The sequence below is a fragment of the Portunus trituberculatus genome, chromosome 15 (genome assembly GCF_017591435.1).
Source record: "Portunus trituberculatus isolate SZX2019 chromosome 15, ASM1759143v1, whole genome shotgun sequence".
NCBI classification, from domain to species: Eukaryota; Metazoa; Arthropoda; class Malacostraca; order Decapoda; family Portunidae; genus Portunus; species Portunus trituberculatus.
The window spans coordinates 6,313,317-6,336,128 of NC_059269.1; the positions used below are offsets into that span (position 1 = coordinate 6,313,317).

The 22,812-nt window shown below is 44.0% G+C and overlaps 1 protein-coding gene across 4 annotated transcripts in view; it reads right to left on the reverse strand.

Moving 5' to 3' along the window:
- LOC123504016 (leucine zipper putative tumor suppressor 2 homolog) overlaps positions 1-22,812 on the reverse strand; it is a 207,087-nt gene that overhangs the window by 108,162 nt on the left and 76,113 nt on the right. Inside the window, exon 1 of one of the 4 annotated variants that reach the window (XM_045254225.1) lies at positions 13,850-14,190. The exons of the other annotated variants lie outside the window; for them this stretch is intronic. The gene's annotated coding sequence lies outside the window, so the exon portion shown is untranslated. Of the gene's footprint in view, positions 1-13,849; positions 14,191-22,812 lie in introns of those variants that run through there. 4 annotated transcript variants of the gene reach the window in all.

A 22,812-nucleotide genomic window follows, 5' to 3' on the forward strand; every position in this document is an offset into this window, starting at 1 on the left:
AATAATAATAATAATAATAATAATAATAATAATAATAATAATAATAACAATAACAACAACAATGACAATGATAACAATAATACAAAACCCCATGCAAGCAATGGAAATACAAAAACAAAGCTCATGAAACTCAAATCTTGCGTGACTGAGGTCTAGGGTGCGGGGACTGAGGGTGTGGACTGCGGCGTGGTGGTGAGTGACGAAACAGCAGTGAGTGGCAGCAGGCAGCGGGAGTCACTTGATACTGAGCTGATGGTGCGATAGTGACATGTTAACAGCGTGGTGGTGATGGTGGCGGTGAAGTGCTGGAGGACAGAGACAGTAACACGGTGGAAAGGAAATGTTTCACGACCAATATCCTGTTTATGCGTCACCTCACCGCAGCATTTCGACACCAAAAGGGATGTGAGCAAGTCGAAATACTCTTATGCACGTGACGAAGGGCAGGTTAGTCTGGAAATGAGAAGGGAATACTCCAAGAAATTACTGGTGTACTACTTTAATCCGAGGATATAGTGATTGTTATTTAGAGTGAAGCAATACATGGCAATAACATCTGAGATTCAGTAATGATGGTCACACCTAGGATAACAAGTGACAAAGAGAGAAGAAGTGGTATTCGCAGTTTGGAGATTTCTTTTGTTAACTACAACTGTAGTGATTCGAATATATATACGTATAAAGTTTAAAGCCACGAGTGGAGAGTATATTCTAGCCAGGTGCTGAGCCTCGTAATTGTTGCTTGACGGAAGCCTATCCACGCCAAGCTGTGGAGATGAAGATGAGAGTCACTTAAAAATAGAGCTCGGTCAACGACTTCCATCTTTATACTTAAGTAAAGTTTTAATAGCGACCAGTTCCCTTATATGTCAACACGTCTTGTCAGATGACACTTATGATGCACTGATGACCACATTTATGCTGCAGTTTAAGTACATCCTCTCAGATGAAAGATACTCATTATATTCACGTGGATAATCAGGTAAAGTGTTAACACTTGCTTCTCATTAGTGTCAGTTTCGCATATCAGAACTAAAGCAGATGATATGATAACGTCACAAGCGCCTTTGTTAGTGCATCTATCATCAATTAATACTTTACTATTATATTGTTTTTCTACTAGCACACTTTCTCACTCATATGACAATTTTTTTTCAAGGTGTGAGACAAATGCCGCAAACCCACATTTAGGCGACTAAAGAGTAACAGAGTATCAAGTCTTCCACGCCAGACATTCATCGCCTCATTGCGGTCATGTGGCGCTGGGTGGTTGGTGCCGCGGTGATGCTTATCGCCCTTACCTCTCCATTGACCTGACGGATGCCGCGCTTCATCTTGACGAACGGAAGTCAATTCAGAGCTTAACATACGGACGACTTTACAAGGTCAGCACGACGCGTCTCAACTAGCGATCGGTGGACAGATTATTATCATGTCCTCATAAACAAAGGTTTCCCATCGAATAAAACAATCACCTCACCGATCCTGTCTTCGCTACGTGCTAGGTGGCAGCTCAGGCTACCGGCCACACTAACAGTACCACACAGCTTAGCTAAACAAAGCACGTCTAAATATAGATTGTGTCAACAACCTTGTAAATGCATGCGGGTCAGAGGACGGTGAAGATAATTACCAATGGTTGATATATCGTATAACAGAACTACTCAACCTCAACAGAGCGACGTGTTTAGGTATTCAAGACCAGGGCACACTGGCTATAATTACGATATGGTCACGTAAGTGCTCGGACTGTAGTAATGAAGATGTGTATTAGCACGTTACAAAGATCACGTAGACCCACCGCCCTGGCAGCGTCTTTCCAGTTTAGCCCACTGACAAATCTGTCTTGTCCATGTCACTGCTTCTCGCCCATAAGTCACCAGGTAATCCTGCTAATGGTTTTAAGACCCTCGCCCCCCCCCCTCCACTACCACACCTGCTGCCGCAAACACCTGCACTTTCTCCCATAAACCTCTGGCCGTGAACTGGAAACATTTTCTCACTGGGTTCCCGACCGCAGCCTGCGCTCCTTTGCTGCCGCCACCTCACGCCCTACACTCGCCGCCTCGCTTGCATTTTTAATATTCAAACCTTCTTAACCTCATACTTGAAGTGAATAAATACGAAAACAAATGCTGTTCACAGTGTTGAAGGTGAGACTTTTAGTTGATAGATTAACGTTCATAAAAGCGAATCATATTTATTTTTCTCTCGCCCAAAACCTGCTTCTTCCCCAGCTCCTTGTGTCTGGCTATGACTCACCCACGCCCTTTCTTCCCACGGATCCCCCACAACCCCATGACCCCTTCACCCCATCGCCTGTGCAGCGCTAATACGAATGAGGGTTAAAAGTAGACAAAAAAAGCAAGCAAGTGAGCGTAGCGCATCAAGCAGAGGTACCTGTCAGGGCTCACAATATTCTGAATGACCACACCTGCCACGCACCCGCCTCCACCTCGCATACAGATGAAAGTCTCCCACTCCCGCCTCTTACACTTACTCCAACGCTACACTTTTCCCTCTCCAAACACCGCGCCTGTGATACTGTGCACTTTGTTATCTATGCTTCCAATAAATATGGGTTTGGATTCTCTTTTTTCTTACACAGCGGGGAGTATCACAATGTTAGCGGTGTGTAGCATTAGTGATGAGGAGTCAGCGTCACCAACTCACCCAGCCATGCAGTGCTCGCGTCGTCTGCATAGCCCAAGCAAAACCTTCAGCTGTACTCACCTGCAAGTAAAGAAAACGAGACCATTAGTACAGTATAAGAGCCTATTTTTCGTGTAAGTAACCCGGCTCCTCCCTTCCTCGCACACTCTCACTCTCCTGCACGTTGATGAAACTCCTGCCATGACATATGGAGAAAGGAGAACTAATGGAACTCTGATGCCACTGCACACATGCACTTTGTCTCACTCTTCCCTGACTGCCTGTTGCCCTTGAGCTCCTAACCACTAACTGACCTGTTGGATATGCTTCTCTATCTACCTGTTTGTCCACATTTACATTAGCAGGTGTAATTGGTATGAGTGTTAGTACGGGTGTCGCAATCCTGACCGCTGCTGGCAGGGATCAAGGATGACGTCAGCTGCACAAGGCGTGTGAGGCAGGCCGCCGTGGTCCACAGGCGCGCCGCTCACCTTGCATCAGCGGCCACGCGTGGGTCAGGGGCGGAGTTTGCCCCAGCAACGGTGGTGCCACTGCCCTCGCTGCTGACTCTTGTCACCATTAAGTAAAGGTCATTACCGATACTGTGTGTGTGTGTGTGTGTGTGTGTGTGTGTGTGTGTGTGTGTGTGTGTGTGTGTGCATACATATTGACTTGTTGTTTTGCTTGTTTATTTATTTAGTTATGTAGATATTACGATCAATTATTCTCAATTTCCTTACATCAAGGCTTAAGCTACATCACTCAGAGCATATAATTTCCCCAGACATCAGCACACACACACACACACACACACACACACACACACACACACACACATATACACACACCGCCAGCCCTGTGTTACTCGTGGCACCGGCAGGGAGTCAAAGATGAATTTAAAGAGGCAGCAGCAGGAGAGGCAGGGCTGTGGAGAAGTAGGCTAGTATAGCAGTGCAGGGGATGTTCCCCACGCCTGCCTAACGGGAAAATGCAGTCAAACTGATAAATATTCTGGTTAAAAAACATATACATATATTTGCTGAAATTTAAATATGTCCTGACCCACCAACAAGTCAGTCTCCGTGTAAAAGTCACTGAAAGCACACCACGTCCTCGACAAGTGTATGCCTTTCTCTTCCCCTCTCCGGCACATCACACAATGGCTCAGTTTCGAAATCCTCGGAAATCATGAAATTCTGAAGATATACACGTTGCACATAACACTTATTAATAAAAATAAAAATAAAATACCGGTACATTTTACAACGACGTGACTAAACTACCATATTATGAAGAAACCTAGACATTCTCATTTTTCTTAATACCACAGTTCTGAAGGTGACACAGATACAAATAATACACACTGATGAGAGAAATATGATTAGTACCTGAGAGGGCAGCAATAACTAATAAGGCATGACTGAGAGGACACGAGCCACACGCAGCTTATCGATGACAGAGCCAAATGTTCTTATAATAATATTATCTGGGTCACACACTGAATATATATCTTACGGAAACTGCCGCTCAGGACACACTCTAATAAAACTTCTCTCTCCACTGGCCTCGATAGTAAGGATTGTTTTATTGGCAGAGAGAGAGAGAGAGAGAGAGAGAGAGAGTGTGTGTGTGTGTGTGTGTGTGTGTGTGTGTGTGTGTGTGAGGTCTTAGACTCTCGCTAGGATGATATATTCGTATCTGGCAATCATGAGTTTAACACGTGATGACTCTCTCTCTCTCTCTCTCTCTCTCTCTCTCTCTCTCTCTCTCTCTTATAATCAAATAACTGAATTGGATAAGGGTATAGTAACTAACAAAACCTAGAATATAACAAATGATCATAACAGGAATATTTGAGGTAGGTAATGCTGACGATTGACAAGAGAAGTAGATGAAACCCGCTGACAATAAGAAGAAACAAAAGATTTCTTTCTAATTCCTTATGTTTACTTCATTTGAGTTTTAATCCCTCATTCTACGCCATAAACATTACTTCATTATTTCACTTGAGTAATCAGTAATATAAAAACAATACGCAGCTGTTATGTTGTCATCTTGAGTTGTACTGACATTTCGATTATTGGTACTGGCGTCTCCCCCTCCTCTTATCTTCCTTCCCTAATCCGACAGCTGACAAACAGATGAAGGCCAAGGACATAATATCCTGTGTGTGTGTGTGTGTGTGTGTGTGGGGCAAAGGGAGGGGGAGACTTTATATACATTACTACAGCATTACAAGGACAATAAACATTCTCAGCACAACCTTAACGCAGCTTCTCCTTCAGTAATGTCAATGCCAGAAAACCTTCACTCCCAGGCCTGTATTGTTAAGTGCTTCGTTTTCTCAGTAAGAAGTTGGGTGTTTCTATTTTAAACTTAATGAGGCAGACGTGGGGGGCCCAGTGTCTAAAATAGAAGCAGAAGGGCGTACCTTGCTGTCACTCGTGGACGCTTCCTGGAAATACTGGAGCATAATATTTACTCTCTTATCTGCTTCTAATAATACTTTCTTCAAGGAAGAATGGTTTTGTACTATAAATAATATAATATATGATTAATATCAACACCCATCTCTGAAAATCCCACTAAAGTATTAGATTTAATGTGTGGAAGTGGACTGAAGCTATGACTATTACTGCCTCTCATCAAACTTATTAACTTACTTGGTGCACGCTTAGATTTCGAAGGACGTCAGTTATGGCAAAAGTAATTGAGTCGTTTACTTCTTTAGTGTATAGTTTATTTCTTCACTCAATAAATAATCAAGGCTTACTCATATGAGGCAACAAGCGTCATCATTAGTCAAACAGGTTAACAAGAATTTATTCGCCGACAGATTCAGAGGATAAGATCTGTGAGTGCATGGGTAAGCCACGCTCCTGGAGGGCGGCGCCAGGAAAGGGTGGCGAGTAAGGAGGGTAACTACCGCCCAGCAGCAGCCTTGACCCGTCACCCCAGCCACCATAAATCCAGCACCAGGTAATCACACCCATTGCGCACACACACACCGCCCTAGTCGTCGCTACTGGAACCAAGACCATGCACACTAGTACTTCACTTGCCAATATTGTACTACAGAAAACTTACTGATCGAGTTTTCTGAGCACAATTAATAATTCTAACATGACTTTTTTTTATTTATCGGATCATAAATCAACATAAAATTAACAGTAACGTTTATAAAAGGCTAGCAAAGATGTCGTGAAGCGCATGAGGGAAACTCGCAACACAGACAACCAGTTTTCCTTCCACCAGTGTCTTCTTTCCTCCATACCTCCCTTCCTTGGTTACTTCCAGCATACATACCTTGCTTCTTGTTTTTCCCCCTCCCTCCATTACAAGCAACGTATTCTTAACACAATTCACTCTCGCACGATCTCAATCCTCCACCTGATAATTTCTTATAGACAGCCATGATCGTCTGTCACGCATTGAGTACTTGTGGCGCGAGAAAAACATTATTGAGACTATGGAGGTGATGAGAAAAACAGGTGTGACGAGCAAGTGGGAAAGGTCAACTGGTTTGTCAAGAAGCAAAATGCAAACACGTCTTCTCCTGAGAGGTAAACACAGCGTGAAATGAATGGATAACTCAGCAAGTAATGAAAGGAAAAGAGAAAGGGAAAATGAATGAATTTCGACAAATAAGGGAATAAGTGAAAGGAAGAAAGTGACAATAGACTGCATGGATTACAACGTGTGGGGAGCCAAATGCCGCAATTATACAGATCACAATATCTAAACAAAAGTGGGCGCGCAAAGATTTCATGTTTGTCTTAATATTTGCTTGTTTTATAAAGTAAGAGAAGTGCATATATTCACGACTAAATGAGCTTTAACCGTAAGGACTCAGAATAAGATGAGATTCTTCTTCTTTTAATAAACTTCAGTTCATAGTTTAGAAGAAAAATTCCCATCAACTAATTTCATGAGTGAGCTACACGAATTCTCTATTACTTAATTTATCCAGAACGGTATAAAAAATGCCTTTCGTTTCTTCAATAATGCAAAAAAAAGTGTCTCAAGTTTAAGACGACACGCACAGGAATGTTACTACGACATTCCGCATTAAAACAACCCGCTAAACAACTTTTATGCATACAGATATAAAAAAAAAAAAAAGTTAGGTGTTAAATCCTCAAGAAAAAAATGAATTCCTCTTGCCTCTCTGTCTTGAAATAGTAATAAGAAGGAATTAAATAAATAATGTCTATACAACAACAGCAGCAGCAGCAACAACAACAACAACAACAACGTAATACTGTAAAGAAAAATACGATCTTAACATACAGCTGGAGTTTTTCTCTGTATTTAAACTAGAAATATATGAAATTATTAACTTATACACAAAACAAATGAATTATTCTGCAGAAAAAAAGAATTCCAAGCATTGAGGTGTTGGTTCTGTATCACATGTTCCCTCCTTCACGCCTCTTCGCGGCCCACCCTGAGGAAGCGTGAGATTTCCTGCGGTGTGCTCATTAGTAAGACTCAGGCCGAGCATTCCTTTAGGGGCCTGGAGGAGTCATTTAACTTGGATGCGTTCAGCGACCTCCCGTGGTCCAGATTTCTCAAAATGTACCTTAAAAGCTTCCGTGGACGTTTGCATTGGGTTTTTACAAAATTCTCAGGTTACTAGTGATGATTTAAAAAATGTAGAAAAAATATGTCCAGATGTAAGTAACTTTTCGGGCTCCTTAGAAGATCCAAACTATTGTAGAACCTCACAATAACAAAAAGAAATAAAGGGATATTGGACAGGGAAAGGAAGGACAAGTGAGGAATTCTTTGTGGTTTTTCCAGTAACAATCAGTCATGAATGGAAAAGGCGGAATAAATGGAGGGGCGGAACTGTGCGAGTGTTGAGGGGGCTAGTGTCTGTCTAGCTTGATATTGAAGGATACGAGGACACATGCACTGCCAAGGAAAGATGAGAGGTAGGGAAAAAGATAGAAGAAAAGAAAAAAAATAGAAGGAAATATAATCCACTAAATCACACACCCATTTCATGTTAAGCGATATCAAAGCACGAGAAGTAAATTTCGAGAGAGAGAGAGAGAGAGAGAGAGAGAGAGAGAGAGAGAGAGAGAGAGAGAGAAAACGCAGGCAACCTCCCGGACTTAACAGGAACAGAAAACGCTTTAATATTCTGTAGTATCTCGACCTGCATCGTTCACACACACACACACACACACACACACACACACAGAGCTGGCGTAACATAAATAACAAAAGACTTAATTTAACAAGACATATCAGTTCATATTCTGATTATTTCCCGGGGTGGTTTATACGTGCAGGTGTTGATGCGTAGGCCTGATTTCAATTTACAACTCAAATTTCACTACCTTGGGTCCACCTGAGGCGTTGCGAACTGATTAGATTTTTAGTCGACTTAACCCAAATGCATTACAAGTAGGAAAAAAATACAAAAAGACTTGCTAGGTACATTTTGTGTGTACGTGTGTGTCCGTGGGTGTACCATGCAATGCTAAGTGTGCCCAGCCTGTTAGTATGAGTGATAATGTTCCGTTAGGTTTAGTCTCAGATCCGAGGAGGAGGAGGAGGAGGAGGAGGAGGAGGAGGAGGAGGAGGAGGAGGAGGAGGAGGAGGAGGAGGAGGAGGAGGAGGAGGAGGAGGAGGAGGACTTGTTGGAGTAGGGAGTGGGGACGAAAGGTTCATGCTAAGCGAATCGTACACCACTTGCTTGGACCCACGGCCTGCTTGCAGTCACCTGTTGTCAAGTGTCTCTCTCTCTCTCTCTCTCTCTCTCTCTCTCTCTCTCTCTCTCAGTTACTATTCGTTTTTTTTATTATTTTACTTATTTCTTCATGTTCTCTTTTTTTCCAGCTTCTTTCTTCTTTTAATTCAACTTTCTCTTCTTCGTTTCTTCTTCTTTAACTTCTTTTCATTCTCCATCATCCTCTTCTTCTTCTTCTTCTGTTTTTTCTCCTTTTATATTCATCATCATTTAATACAATCCTTATGATGTAGCAACGCACACCAGACGCACGCCGCACCCCTGGCCAGTAACAACCTGCTAGCAATTCCATGCAACTAGGTAATAAATCGAACGAAAGTGCACCCTGGGACTCTCGTAGTTGCTGTGTGCGTGGATTTGTTTTCCATGTACTGATGGTAACGACTATGTACTTTTAACACAACGTCTGATTCACACCGCACAGTTTTTATGAATAAGACCTAACATAAGAAGAGATGGAGGAAAAAAAAGAGTGGTTCCTCACATTTCGGGTTCAGGGGAAAGTGTGGCGTTCAGCGCCACACTTAGGGAGAGAGGGAGAGGGAGGGGGACGCGGACACAGAAGGAGGAAGCAAGATACCAAGTTCGAATGTAGTGGCGCCAGTTTACATCTCTGGACTCCTGGTGCTTTCCTAATACGTATGCAGCGTAGTGACCTTCATTCCGTCCACTTAAAACAGGCTTTCTACGTTTAGCACAATGCCCCTCATTAAAATATTTCTTCCTTTAGGAGATGCTTCCAAGCTAAGAATAGCACAGCATACAGCGGATGCCTAAAATTCAGGAAGAACAAGAATACAACGAAAGCCTCCTGCCACAATAAATTTTCGTGCTCGCGCCGATCACCAAACCCAGCACCTCGCGACGCACATAAACTTGTACAACGCAGCCGCGGAAGATGCCAAAGCTATCGTGCAGTCACCTCCAAACACTCCACCAAGAACAGTTGGGTCATGCTCCTCTACCACCGCGTCTCCTTTCTGAGTCCAAGACAAGGCTATGTAGTTTCTCTGTCTACTCTGAATGGTTGGCCATAAACAATATGAAAGAGCCCGAGCCCTGTAAGGCCATCCTCGCTGTGCCGTCACGAGACTCCGCGGTTGGGAGAGACACTTTTGGGGTCGATGTGTTCGTTCCTCAGTTACAAGAGTACTTCAGGACAACTCTGAGGCCGCAGGTGACGGAGGTACTGCGTGTTGAGTCTAAGGAGCTACCGCAGAGAGAGAGAGAGAGAGAGAGAGAGAGAGAGAGAGAGAGAATGTGAGGCTCATCAGTATTCCTAGAGGCTGGCAGCGCTGAGGGGCGTGAGGCTGTTGTTTCATCCATCATGGAAGCACTTATGGCAAGCTCAGCCTCCCAGAACTTATTTTCCTTTCAAAAATAATATATAGCAAGTTTAGTCTTAGTATTTGTAACGTTTTCCTCTAAGACTGAGACTTCGGTGAGCAGAATATAATACTTTGGTCACAGAAAGTTAATAAAAATACTTCGTGATGTTGAACTTTCATATTCTGACGTGACATCGTGTGTGTGTGTGTGTGTGTGTGTGTGTGTGTGTGTGTGTGTGTGTGTGTGTGTGTGTGTGTGTGTGTGTGTGTAGCACCTCTCAGACACCTCCGGGAGTACTGCAAAAGGTGGCGATGAGTGGAGGCTCTCCCCTGGATAGTGACATTGTGTGGATGAGGCCTAAGGGTACCAGGCGTGCCAGAGAAAGGAAGAGGCTGGTGTGTGTGTGTGTGTGTGTGTGTGTGTGTGTGTGTGTGTGTGTGTGTGTGTGTGTGTGTGTGTGTGTGTGTGTGTGTGTGTGTGTGTGTGCGTGAGTAGTTGACGTGAATAATGGCAATGAAAAATTCTCATCGTCAGGAATATGAATACGACTGAAACAGTGACAATTAATTTCTAGGCTCGAAGGAAAACTCACTAACACACACACACACACACACACACACACACACACACACACACACACACACACACACACACACACACACACACCTCCAGGTACAAGATAGCGGCCGACCCTCCGTCATCGTTCCGGTCTAGTGCTTCCCGGAGCGAGTGGTGAATGGCACCTCCTTGCCGTCCGCGGCAGTGGTGATGGTGGTGGTGGTGGTGGTGGTGGTGGTGGTGGTAGGTGCCCGGGAGAGACAGTGAAGGGCTCTCCCCCCCCCTAAAGTCACACAACCACTAGAAACACCACCCATTTCACTTTACACAAAAAAAAAAAAAAAAAAAAACTAATTGGCCATGGATGACAAGTGGATGTGACGGTGAAAGGTGAAGTGAAGCTCGCAGGTAAGAATGAATGTGTGCACGTGTGGATGGCACGGGTGGTGTAGTGTAGCGGGGTGGTGTAAGGCCTGTCCATTCACCTATTCCCACAGCCGCCCAAGCCACCGGGTCCCGGGCCTGGGCAAGCGAACCTCAATGGCAAAGACAAAATGACCGTTCCAGTGTTTAGTATGCAGAGGGTGTGAGGGAAGCGTGGGAGGGAGGTGGGGGTTGACCTGCGGGGTGAAGGGGAAGAAGGGTAGTGATGGTGGTGATGGAGGTAGCGTGGGAGGTATGGGCACACATAGGTGATTGTGGTGATGATTGGTGATGAGTAGCAATACAGTTCACCATATAAAGAATACAGTATATTTAGGAATCATACATCATTACAACACAGCTCACCCATACAACCATACTTTTCACAATAACTTGACTAAATCTCAACTCCTTTACTTTATACCCTAAACAATATTCCAAACGAACAAACTTCTTCCTTCTTATATTGTTTCCCTTCATAACAGCACAACAGAACACTAACCATAGCATCAAAGAAAACATCACTATCTGAAGCATAAATCATCAGGAATTAACAAGGTATAATTTAAGATAAAAAGGGGTGTTCCAGGAAGGTGGTGAGGTGAGAGGGTGGTGGCGGCGGCTCGGGTGTCGCGCGGAGTGACTGGAACTGCTGGGAAACTCGGAGGTCGGCGGGAGGTGGGCGCGGAGGGGTATCGTGGGCGGAGCGAGGGGCATACAAGTGGGCGCCGCGAGGGATAGGAGGAGGGAGAGAGAGACGAAGAGGAGGAGGACGGAGGGCAAGAACTGATGAATGGAAGTGAGGTGCGCGAGACGGTCGGCAAATCAATTGTACTCACACAGTGTTGTAATGATAACTAATGGCGTGTGGACTTAAAATAATAAAACCCTCCACTGACACCACTAGCAACAGCAGCAGTAGTAGTGGGTGAGGTAAGGGAGAAAAACATATCATAATCAGAGGAGTATTCAGTGTCGTAATTAAGATACTCGTTCCAAGGCCCACGAATTTACATCCAAGTGGGCAGGTAGTAAATAAAGGAATTACGAACAGGAAGTCAAGGAGTCGTAAGTACGCGAGGTGACAGTGATTCATGGACGAGGCGGCGCGGGCGGGAGGAGAACAGGGATGGGAGGAAGGAAAGGTGCGAGGGCGGTGGAAGGGAGGTGCTGTGGAGGGACATTCATCTCTGTGGGGAAGAGATATTAATTAGGAGAGCCGCGGGACCACCACACTGCGCGGTGATGAGGGGACGCCGGGCCTGATACGAGATGGTGGTGGCTGTAGTGGTGGTGGTCAATGAAACAGCTGACGTGTGTGTGTGTGTGTGTGTGTGTGTGTGTAGATGGTAATAAAGTCAGTGAGAGCAAGCACACTGAAATATCAAGGTAAGAGGCACAGCGAAACAAGCACATGAGAACACAAGTGAAAAAAAAAAAAAGCAAAAAGGTCAGCAGCCTGGGGAGACTTGACTTGCCGTACGTGGGCGAGGTTTGCCCATTCATTTAGCGAGCGGCCGTTGCTCCCCACCTGCTGCAGGTGCTGCGTGAGCCACGGAACATCCTTGATGGGAACTTCCCCGATGAGCAATAAAAAAAGTAATCGTTTAACACTTTTTATTTATATATTTTTTTCTCTTTTTTTTAGCGAGGAAGTGAATGGCTGTGCTACGTTCGCGGTGCAGCAAAGCGACGGGGAGGATGAAGGACGCCGTTCCTGGTTCAGTGTCGCGACTGTTTCGAGGCGCGATTTTGGGTTAGGTGAAGGTTTCTGCACAAAACACGATATCCAAACCATGCTATTAGTTTCATGATCAATAAAAAGAACATATTATACAATTCTAATCCGCAACTAATTTACCTCTCTCTCTCTCTCTCTCTCTCTCTCTCTCTCTCTCTCTCTCTCTCTCTCTCTCTCTCTCTCTCGTTTACTGCCCCAGGCCCCTCGCCCAACAGCCTCGCACCGCAACCATCGCCACACACCTGACCACTTTTTGCATGGGAGTATTGCAGTCAAATTATGGCCGCTGAGAATCCCTCAGAGTAACGGCGCGATTCATGGCTCGGCTCTACGTTTGTTGTGGCGCTGGCAGGGACATGAGACACCGCTGGCTAATGCAATGAACACCTGACCACAAACAGCTGCACCGCGGAGGCAAACTGGAGGGGAGCCACACATGATACACAAGCCTCGCGTATAAAACAAACGGAATATTTTGTCATTCATAGTCATGAGCGACGAAGGCGGTTCTGTTGAGGAGGAGCAGGTGTAACAGGTGGCAAAAAGGCAGATACTCATTAAGTTCCTGAGGCTGGTGATCACAATCCTGCAGCTGCTTGGATGAATTAAGGAAGTAACTTTTCATTACTATAATCTAACTCGTGTATCCTTGTTGTAGAAGATACAACAATAATAGAAGATAAATAACAGGTAATAGGCCACTGTACAAAAAAATACATCATCTTAGTATTCCATCGTAAGAAAATTAGCGTAATAAATCAATGGACTATATCAACATACATAATGCCAGGAGTCACCAAATCGCCCAGGTAACACAGCGACACGCATGACAACACAAGCATCACAAACCTCCAACAAGTCGCAACACAGCTGATCACGTTTCTACTCGCACCGACACGACACTCAGCCTGTCCATTCACGCACCAGTCTCCAGTGATTCTCCGAGGGAACGCCCCCGAGACTTCAGACAGGCAACACGTTTAAATAACACAAAGACAAGAGACAACGCTCGCAATAAAACAATCTCAGACTCTCCCACGCAAGCACACTGCAGGAAAGAGGGACCTTGCCATGGGTCTTTCCGCTTGTTGCCTCCTCTAACTCCCTGCACGAGACAACTTTATGGGAAAAGTCCCAAAACGTGCTTCATCCTTGTTTTTACCGAACTGACCATGAACCTTCAAAAAGTGGGATCAAGGATACATTGTACATCGCCCCGGCTCATCACTCACTCCTACGCATGTAAAGTTCCTGCCTCATCAACACTGCCATTATGTAACAATCAGTATTATCCTACACTATATTGCCATAGTGACTTTCCAATAAATTAGACAATTTTGGTCATGTTTTATATTGTAACATTAAAGTGGAAGGCATTGTCTTACCATGGCGTTGAGAGTAGGCGTGTGCCGGCCATCTAACAGCGCCTCCCTGGCGTGGCGGGTGTACGAGTTCTATGCACGTTCACTGCGGGTATGGTGCTTCCAAACCTCCATATCACCATTCGCAGTATGCAGTCTTGCAACACAATGTCTGCTTTCACGCACGAAACAAATCTTTCCTAGTCCTTTGGATTTCCAGGAATATGACTAGAAATCAGCCCTCGACTCTTTTTGGACAGTGTGTCAGACAAATGTTCCAGCCTTGGGCGCAATGCAACAAATAAACACGTGAGCACTGAAGACCATCTCTCCTGGATGAGGTCCGCCTCACCCCACCTTCGGAAAGAACACTGAAGGCCGGACGCGTGGGCCACCCGTCCTTTGATGTGGTTGCCAGCTACCAAACGCTCTCACTACACTTTCTTCGCGCCTGTGATGAACCTTTCACATTCAAAACTTTTTCTGCTGATAGCACGTCAATGTTACCTACTCTTACAAATAACTGCATATTCACCGTAACGAGTTTTGCGTCAGATTTATAGATCAATAAACTTGAACCGTCAACTGCGTCAATCAGCTGACTGCGCCTGGGTAAAGACCCCAAGTGGAGGAAGCATGGGAGGCGCGTTCACCACCACCACTACCACCACCTTGCGAGACTCCACCGCCTCCACTCGTACAGGAACAACCCCAGCCCATCCATCCTTCCACCACAACACCAATTTATCGTTGCTTTCACCTATCACAGTCCAGCATAATGTCAGTCAGCCTGTGAGTTGGTGTTGGCTGGAGGAGTGTGTGAGTGAGGAGTGTCGGGGTGAATGGGACCCTCCCCGACACCTGTCACCTGAGCCAGACCAAAACACAGCTGCCCACGACACACCTGGGCACTATAGCTATCCTTCATCAGCCAGCGTACACTCACTGATCGGCGCAGGGCTTAGTGGCGCAGTGTGGTGGTCACTGGACATGGTCACCTTAGAGTGGGAGGAACTTCGACGCTGCAGGAGAGTAAGACCCATCCATATTCATACAAACGTTTTGCTCTCTTATCATGACTATTTTCATAAGTCAAAGAGATGATAACCCAGGTTTACTGTAGTGCTTTTCCTATTAATAGTGAAGAAATCCTGATAACATGACATAAGAACCATAAAAAAAAAAAAATTAAACACCTGTCACTTCAACTAGAGGGTTTTTTTGATGTAGTAGAGTTGTGATAATCAACTTTTTGATAATACAGTCGCATGTTTGAGTCCTGCATTGAGCTCTTTATATTCCTTGCGCTCCAGATTTCTTTTCTATTATCAATCATCCTTTTCGAGAGACAAACTTTCATACTAAGTTTTTGTGTAGTTCCCGAAAATATGAATCACTCCTTTCACCCAATCACCACATGTCTCAAGGGCATCCTCATACAACATCACTTTGTTCTCAGCATACAGGACAATGCTAACTCTCTTTTACTGTTACTCTTCCACATCTACTACATAAAAGGCAGTGAAGCTTATACACAGCCTGTTATAGGGCAACAAGTTTGACGTTCGTTCTTAGTTTGTGTTCATTCCTGCCACGTGATGGGAGAAAGCAAGTGAAATTATGACCGTTCTCTATTCGCTAATAATTCCAAAAACTTAATTCCTCGAAAGAAAACTGACCTTTCTTTACCGTCAGTATACAATCTCTCTCTCTCTCTCTCTCTCTCTCTCTCTCTCTCTCTCTCTCTCTCTCTCTCTCGGTCACATGGGTTAAAACGCCTAATGTGGTGCCCATTAGCCGTACCTTTTGTGGTGGAGCTTTTGTGTTAAAAGCAGCACTGTGTGTAGCGCGAGGCTCAGGGCTACTATGTATATTACCTTAGCAGAAAAAAAAAGCCTTAACACCACAGCCTATTTATATCGCTGGAGTCTAAAAGTGTACACAGTTATGCTCTCTCTCTCTCTCTCTCTCTCTCTCTCTCTCTCTCTCTCTCTCTCTCTCTTAAAATTCAAGGACGATATTTTCATTACGATTTTTTCCACATCACAAAGGAAAAATGTTTTAATGGAAACTATCCCCTGAAAGTAATATCAGTATTAGGGAAAATTATGACGTGATTTCTTTATATACACCGCAACAACCCTTAAAGTTTTCCCTCCCTTTAAGACCAAGATAGTATTAGCCTGTAAACGGTGATGAGTATATTCTTGATGGTTTCCTACAAGGGCATCGACCCGACGAAGGAATTAAGACACCTGCACTAACTTAGCTAATTGAAAAATCACCACCTTTAACTCCAGTCCATTCACCACCACCACCACCACCACCACCACCACCACCACCATTACCACGACTAACAATAACAACAACAACAAGTCAGCCTCATTGTTCCATTTCTCCCCATTTTTCCAAGCTAGTTATTCGCCTCCTGTCTAAACGGCGTCTCTTCCCCACTCACCCTGTCATCTCCAAGCTCAGCCTCTCTATCATCTCTCCTTCCTCTTCCTCAGCTCAGCCTCGGCGCCCTCCAGGTCACGACGAAGCTGACGTACGACTAGAATTAAGCCTACGTAATGGGTTGACCTGCCGTAGTCTTCCCTCCGCCAGGAAAGAAAAAAGAAGAGGGAAAAAAAGAAAGAAAGGCTCATCTCCACAACTCCAAGTGTTAATTTTTCTTGTTCTTCTTCTTCTTTCTCCCCTCTCTTCTTTTCTTTTGAGGTCAGACGCTGCTGAGGGAGGGAGGTTGTTGACGTGTGTGTGTGTGTGTGTGTGTGTGTGTGTGTGTGTGTGTGTGTGTGTGTGTGTGTGTGTGTGTGTGTGTGTGTGTGTGTGTGTGTGTGTGTGTGTGTGTGTGTGTGTGTGTGTACAAGTGTGTGCGTGCGTGTACAGTCAGTATATATATAACCAGACTAAAACTCACATGCTCATCTGGGAAACTGGAACGGCCTAATAAACCGAACCATAAATAAAGGATTAATAATACGTTTGGATACAAGAATTAAGGAAGAAAGAGAAGAAGGAGGAGGACGAGAAGGTGGAGAAGAAAGACGAAGAAGAAAAAGAGGAGGAAGGGGAGAAGAAGGAGGACGAGGAGGAGGAGGAGGAGGAGGAGGAGGAGGAGTAGCACGAAGAGGAGGACGAGGAGAAAGAGGAAGCAAAATAGGTTACAAGGTTGGCAGTTCATTGGGAGCAGAGACAAGGAAAAGGAGGAAGAAATGGATGAGGAGAAGGAAAAGGAAGGAAGACAAGAGATTCGGCTCCTTGGCAGGTAGAACACCGCTATCAAACAGGATGTCGCGGTGGGCTGTGGCGCCTCGTCATAAACTTTTATTTTACGTAGAGTGAGGCGGAGACCCCAGCCAGCCCCACCCCAAGGCCACCCACCCTCTGAAGCACCGCACACACACACACACACACACACACACACACACAATTCAACCTACTATTATAACCGGGTAGGGTGGGGAAGGTAGAAGAGAGAAAGATCAGTTCCCCACACCAGCAAAGGGAAAGGGAATAAGGGAAGGAAGGGATGTGGAGTAACCGTCTAACATACCTAAAGGGAGAGAGGATGGGTGGGTAGTGTGGGAACCGTATAGAAGACGAGGAGGTAGAGGGATGAGAAGGGAACGAGATGAGGAACAGCAGCAATAACAACAAGAACTGCAATTTAACAAACCAGGAAGAGAGTGGATGAGAAGAAAGTGAAAGGTACTGAGGATGGGCAAGTCTAACACGCCAGAATACGAGAAATGGGTGAAAGGGAGGAGGAGAAGGGATGGGCAGGGAATAGCAAATAGCGGAGATCCGAATTGTATGTATATTTAACCACAAGAGGAGGAGGAGAAGGAGGAGGAGAGGCAAGGAAGGGGAGGCAAGGAGGGTAGGAACGATTTGACACACTACATAACGAGATGGAAGGGAAAGGTGGGAAGGCGAGGGAGAGCGGAATAATTGAAGAGAGGGTTATGAAGGTATATACAACACACACACACACACACACACACACACACACACACACACACACACACACACACACACAAACATACACACACAGAGGCAGTCTGACACACCCTAGCATTTCCTCCTTCACCAGACGACTGTAGAATGACAAGCAGCACTCAGACACCCACCCCTTCTCACCAACGCAATCACCACCACCACTGCTTCCTTTTTGGTCCTTGTAATAGTAGTAGTAGTAGTAGTAGTAGTAGTAGTAGTAGTAGTGGTAGTAGTAGTAGTAGTAGCAGTGGTGGTGAAAAAAGTAGTAGTAGTAGTGGTGGTGGTGGTAGTGGTGGTGGTGGTGGTGGTGGTGTGGTGGTGGTAGTGGTGGTGGTAGTGTAGTAGTGGTGGTGGTGGTAGTGGTGTAGTGGTGGTAGTAGTGGTAGTAGTGGTGGTGGTAGTGGTAGTGGTGGTAGTGGTAGTAGTAGTAGTAGTAGTAGTAGTAGTAGTAGTAGTAGTAGTAGTAGTAGTAGTAGTAGTAGTAGTAGTAGTAGTAGTAGTAGTAGTAGTAGTAGTAGTAGTAGTAGTAGTAGTGGTGGTGGTGATGATGGAAATGGTTATTGTTATTGTTGTTATAATTGTTATTTTTATTGTTGAACAGCGAGGAATATACGACAGAATCAGGATAAGAAGGTGGAGGAGGAGGAGGAGGAGGAAGAAAAGAAAGAAGAGGAAGAGGAGGAGGCGTGTGTTATTTAGATTTCCTTTCCATTCACGAAAACTTCCGGTGTTAGGTTCTTACGAATCATATTTTTGTTTTATTTGATCACTAGTTTATCTGTCAGTCGGATGTATACATAGTGATATTTCTATACATGTTACAGTTTAGTGGTAAGTCTTCCCATGTATCCTTATTCTATATCTATCCATCAACAAGTATCTTCCTATTTACTTAGTATCTTCCTATTTATTATCTCCCTGTCTGTCTGCCTGTCAACATCCAAGTATCATAATGTTTTTCTACTCCTATTTTCTTATATACATCACTATCTCCACTCCATTATCTACCTGCCTATCAATATACGAATCTTACAGTGTCTTACCATAACCATCTTCTAATACCTATCAATATATCCACTCTACAGCAACATCTTCGTATCCCTATCCCTTTACAATTCACTTCCACACCTGCAACAACAAAGCACAACTTCCGGGTTCCGTTTAAACCCTCCCTGCGTCGCTCCTTATGGCACGCGCATGATGCAGGGTCGAGGAATGTTGCTGCAGGAAGGCTAACATCACACATATATAAATAACTCCCTTCCTCGTTCTACAAGCTGGGGGTGCCATGCCCTTTACAAGCATATGAGCTGGGACGCACCTCTGGACACGTGATAAATATTTAGTCCACCTCTCAGCAACGGCACGCGCCCATGAGAATGTCCCCCACCCCCTCTTATCCTTCTCGTCGTAGTCCTCGTCGTCGTCCTCCTCCTCCTCCTTCTTCCCGCTGCCCTCAGTCCAAACATCCTTCTAGGCATCACCTTCTGACCCCCGCACCCGCAGCAGCAGGAGCAGGAAGGCCACCCAAATGTCAGGCTGAGGAGTGGTCGGTGTGGGTGTGGTGGTTAGTGGTAGTGATGGTGATGGTGGTGAAGGTCGTTTTAGATTGGCGGTATTATTTGAGATGTCAACCATTCCCTTTCGCCCTCTGTCATTTTCCTCTCCCGTTTATCTGTTTCCTTATTTATTTTTTATGCCTTTTTATATATATATTTTTTGTTCTTGTTTTCAGTCATCTTTTTTCTTTTTCCTTTTTTCTTTTCTTTTTTTTCGCTTCGTATGGTGCAAGATTTTTCGTTGAAGCGTTTCGACAGGTTTCTTATTTTCACTCCACCATATTAAGAAACTTTCCCCTCGATATCAAGTCTTAGTTTTTACCTCATATTTCTTTCTACTTTCAAGCGAAACGTACGTAAATGTTTTTATTCTCCTTTATGAATTATACACACCATAATTCATAAACGACGTACCCCAGTTGATTTCTCTTCTCTTTCAGATCGTACTTCTTCTGACTTTACGTATTTTTCCCCCGTTCTTATCAGCTCTGAGTCTATATAAAGCTGCTGTTGTTTTCATGAAATCATACTGACTAATTTGTAACCAACATGCTCAGTACTTTCTATTGTTTCAAACTTATTTATTTTTTTTACCATTTAACGCTCAAGTTCTTTGTTCATATTCTAAGCCTTTCTCTTTTTCATCTTCCATCTCCTACAACAACAACAGAAGCAAAAGCAGCAGCAACAGCAATAATAAATACTACTATTATTACCACTCCAACTACTACGACCACCACCGCCGCCGCTACCACCACTACCACGACCGCTAACACTACTGATCATATGTTTCTCATTCAAAAGAATATCAAAACTTTCCCGCCCGTTGTTTATAAGCATTTCATTCCCAGTGTGCGTTGAGTCATGATCGTCAGTGCAACGTGTAGGTCTTGACATCCAAAGAGGCGCCACGGCTCGCCCCTCTGCGACCCACTTGCTCTGATGCCTCCCCTTATGCCGCCACGCCCAGCCTACCCGTGTGGACATGCATTTCTTTATATTCTGCCTCCCTCAGGTCCGGGTGTTGTGGTTATTTTTTTCTTTGATGGGGTCAGGTGGGGTGGGATGGGAAAGCTTCGTGTTTATACCTGCACACATGCACCTGAATGAGCAGAGACGACGCAAGTATGAATTAACGTGTGTTTAGAGGTCTTGTCTGGCTAGTACTCGTGCTCGTCTGGGTGCTAGTGACATTTAAAGGCCAAAGTCTTGCCCTAATAGCTATCAGCAGTAGATGAAATATGGTGAAACATTTATCTGGGTATGTGTGTCAGGGTACGTATAACAGGCAACGGGAGGAGGAAAAAGTTTTGCAAGATAACACACCTTTACAATGTTGCTACCAATTAAACATTCTTGAGAAAAGTGTTATGCAATAATCGTGAGGCAAGAGAGTCTTATAGATCATGAACATTATGAAGAGGCTGTCAGAGTTGTGACCCATAGGAACATTACTGTATAAAGAAGTGTGTTGGGTAAAGGGGAAAAAAAAACTGTGGTGGCTGGCTGGGCGTCACCGAGCTCCGACAACTCCGCTATTTACCGCGCTAGAATTATTGACTCAAGTGCCGGTTCGTTGGTAAAATATATAAAGAAAATTCTATGTAGTGATGCAACGTTACACGAATACTGAAAATGGAGAGAAGGACAGAAGGCGAGGGATGGTAAACAACTAATGGAAGAGAAAGAGGAGGAGCAGGAGGCAGAGCAGACAAAGAAGGAGCAGTAGAACAAAACCCATAGTCTTATTTTCTTTAAACTCTTAAGGGACTGAGAAGTGATTAGCGGGATTCCCTTAAGTATCCTTCCCATTAGTGATGCAGAATTCTTGATACACTCTCACTATAAAGAAAAAAAAACACCCTTGAAGACCTCCAGTAACTTCCAGTAGAGCATACAAAAAAATATTCAAGGTAAGACGCCGTAAGGTTTGGGAATGCGGTTCTGAGAGTCTTTAGATCAACACGAGGCCATCTCTATACCACGTGGTCTGGGTTTCTTGGTACAGTGCTGTCTTCATAAAAAAAAGGAATCGTTATCTCAATCTCATTTACTTTCCTTCAAATTATCAGACTACGTAAGACAGTTAGAATAAGTGAAAGAATGACTGACTGACTAAATGATAGACTGGATGAATATGTAGCTAAACAAATAGGTAAGCATTCTTATTTAGTTGTGTATTCGTAAACGTTTTGGTTTCTCTTTAGAACGAATTATCAATGACCACAAAGACCTTTATAGTATTCCAACGTATGACGACACAAGAAAGAAATAAAGATCAGAGGATACTGGTTACGTGTTACTTATGAATGACACGGAGAGAATAAGTGCAAGGATGACAATCAGATCTTACACAATGAAGCGACAGGAAAGTCAGGAGAGGGAGAGATGAGACAAGGTGGGGTAGGAAGAGAGTAATATGAGATTAGTAAGTTCACAGGTAGAAAATAACGCGAAAAACAGAACTGCAGTGAAGTGTGAGATTAAAAGACAGTCTTCATTACCTTTTTTCTTTAACCACGAGATGATGAAAAGGACCACCAGTGTAGTGTGGAGAGAGAGAGAGAGAGAGAGAGAGAGAGAGAGAGAGAGAGAGAGAGAGAGAGAGAGAGAGAGAGAGAAAGACAAAGAAAAAGTAATTAAACCATAGACAGACTAACAGACATACATACAGAGAGAAGAGGGACGACTAAAGATAAATAAATGAAAACTAAAAACAAAAAAAAACTAAATCATGAACATATATAGATAGACAGAAAAACGGACAGACAGACAAACAGAAAAACAGACCAACGAGAACCAGACAAAATGAAAGCGGACAGATACACACAGATAGACAGATGGACGGACATAAAATGCATAACATTACTCACATTTCCTACTTTCTTTACACTTTTCTCTAGTAATCTCGCTTCTTCTTTTCCTTAACATTATTTTGGCGAATTTATCCTCAGTAACATTTTCTCATTTTCCTCTCAGTGATCGTAACATTTGCTGCACCGTCGCCTGTCATTTGCATAGTTTCAGACGTCACTCTTGCGTACATCACTGGTGTTATTTTTCAACTAAGAGGAAAAAAAAATTGCTTAAAAGTGTTATAGAAATATTTGCAATTATTTATTTTTCAATAGTGTTTTTAAGTGCTTTGGTGTCTCATCTCGACGTTCTTCATATGGTATCTTTATCATTTTAGACGATACATAGTTTAAGAAAAATTCGAACTATCAAATCGAAAATAAACACTATGAGATTAAACTCTCTTATTATGGCTTTTTGAACTAGTCCAACTAGAACCAACTGTTAACAAATACGTGCCTTTACCAGACAGAAATGTCCTGGCGGTTTGGCGGAAAAGGCATTACGATTCTGGCCACTGCAACTCGGGTTATATCCTCTCCCACAGACGGTAGGTGAGGCTAGTCTTTC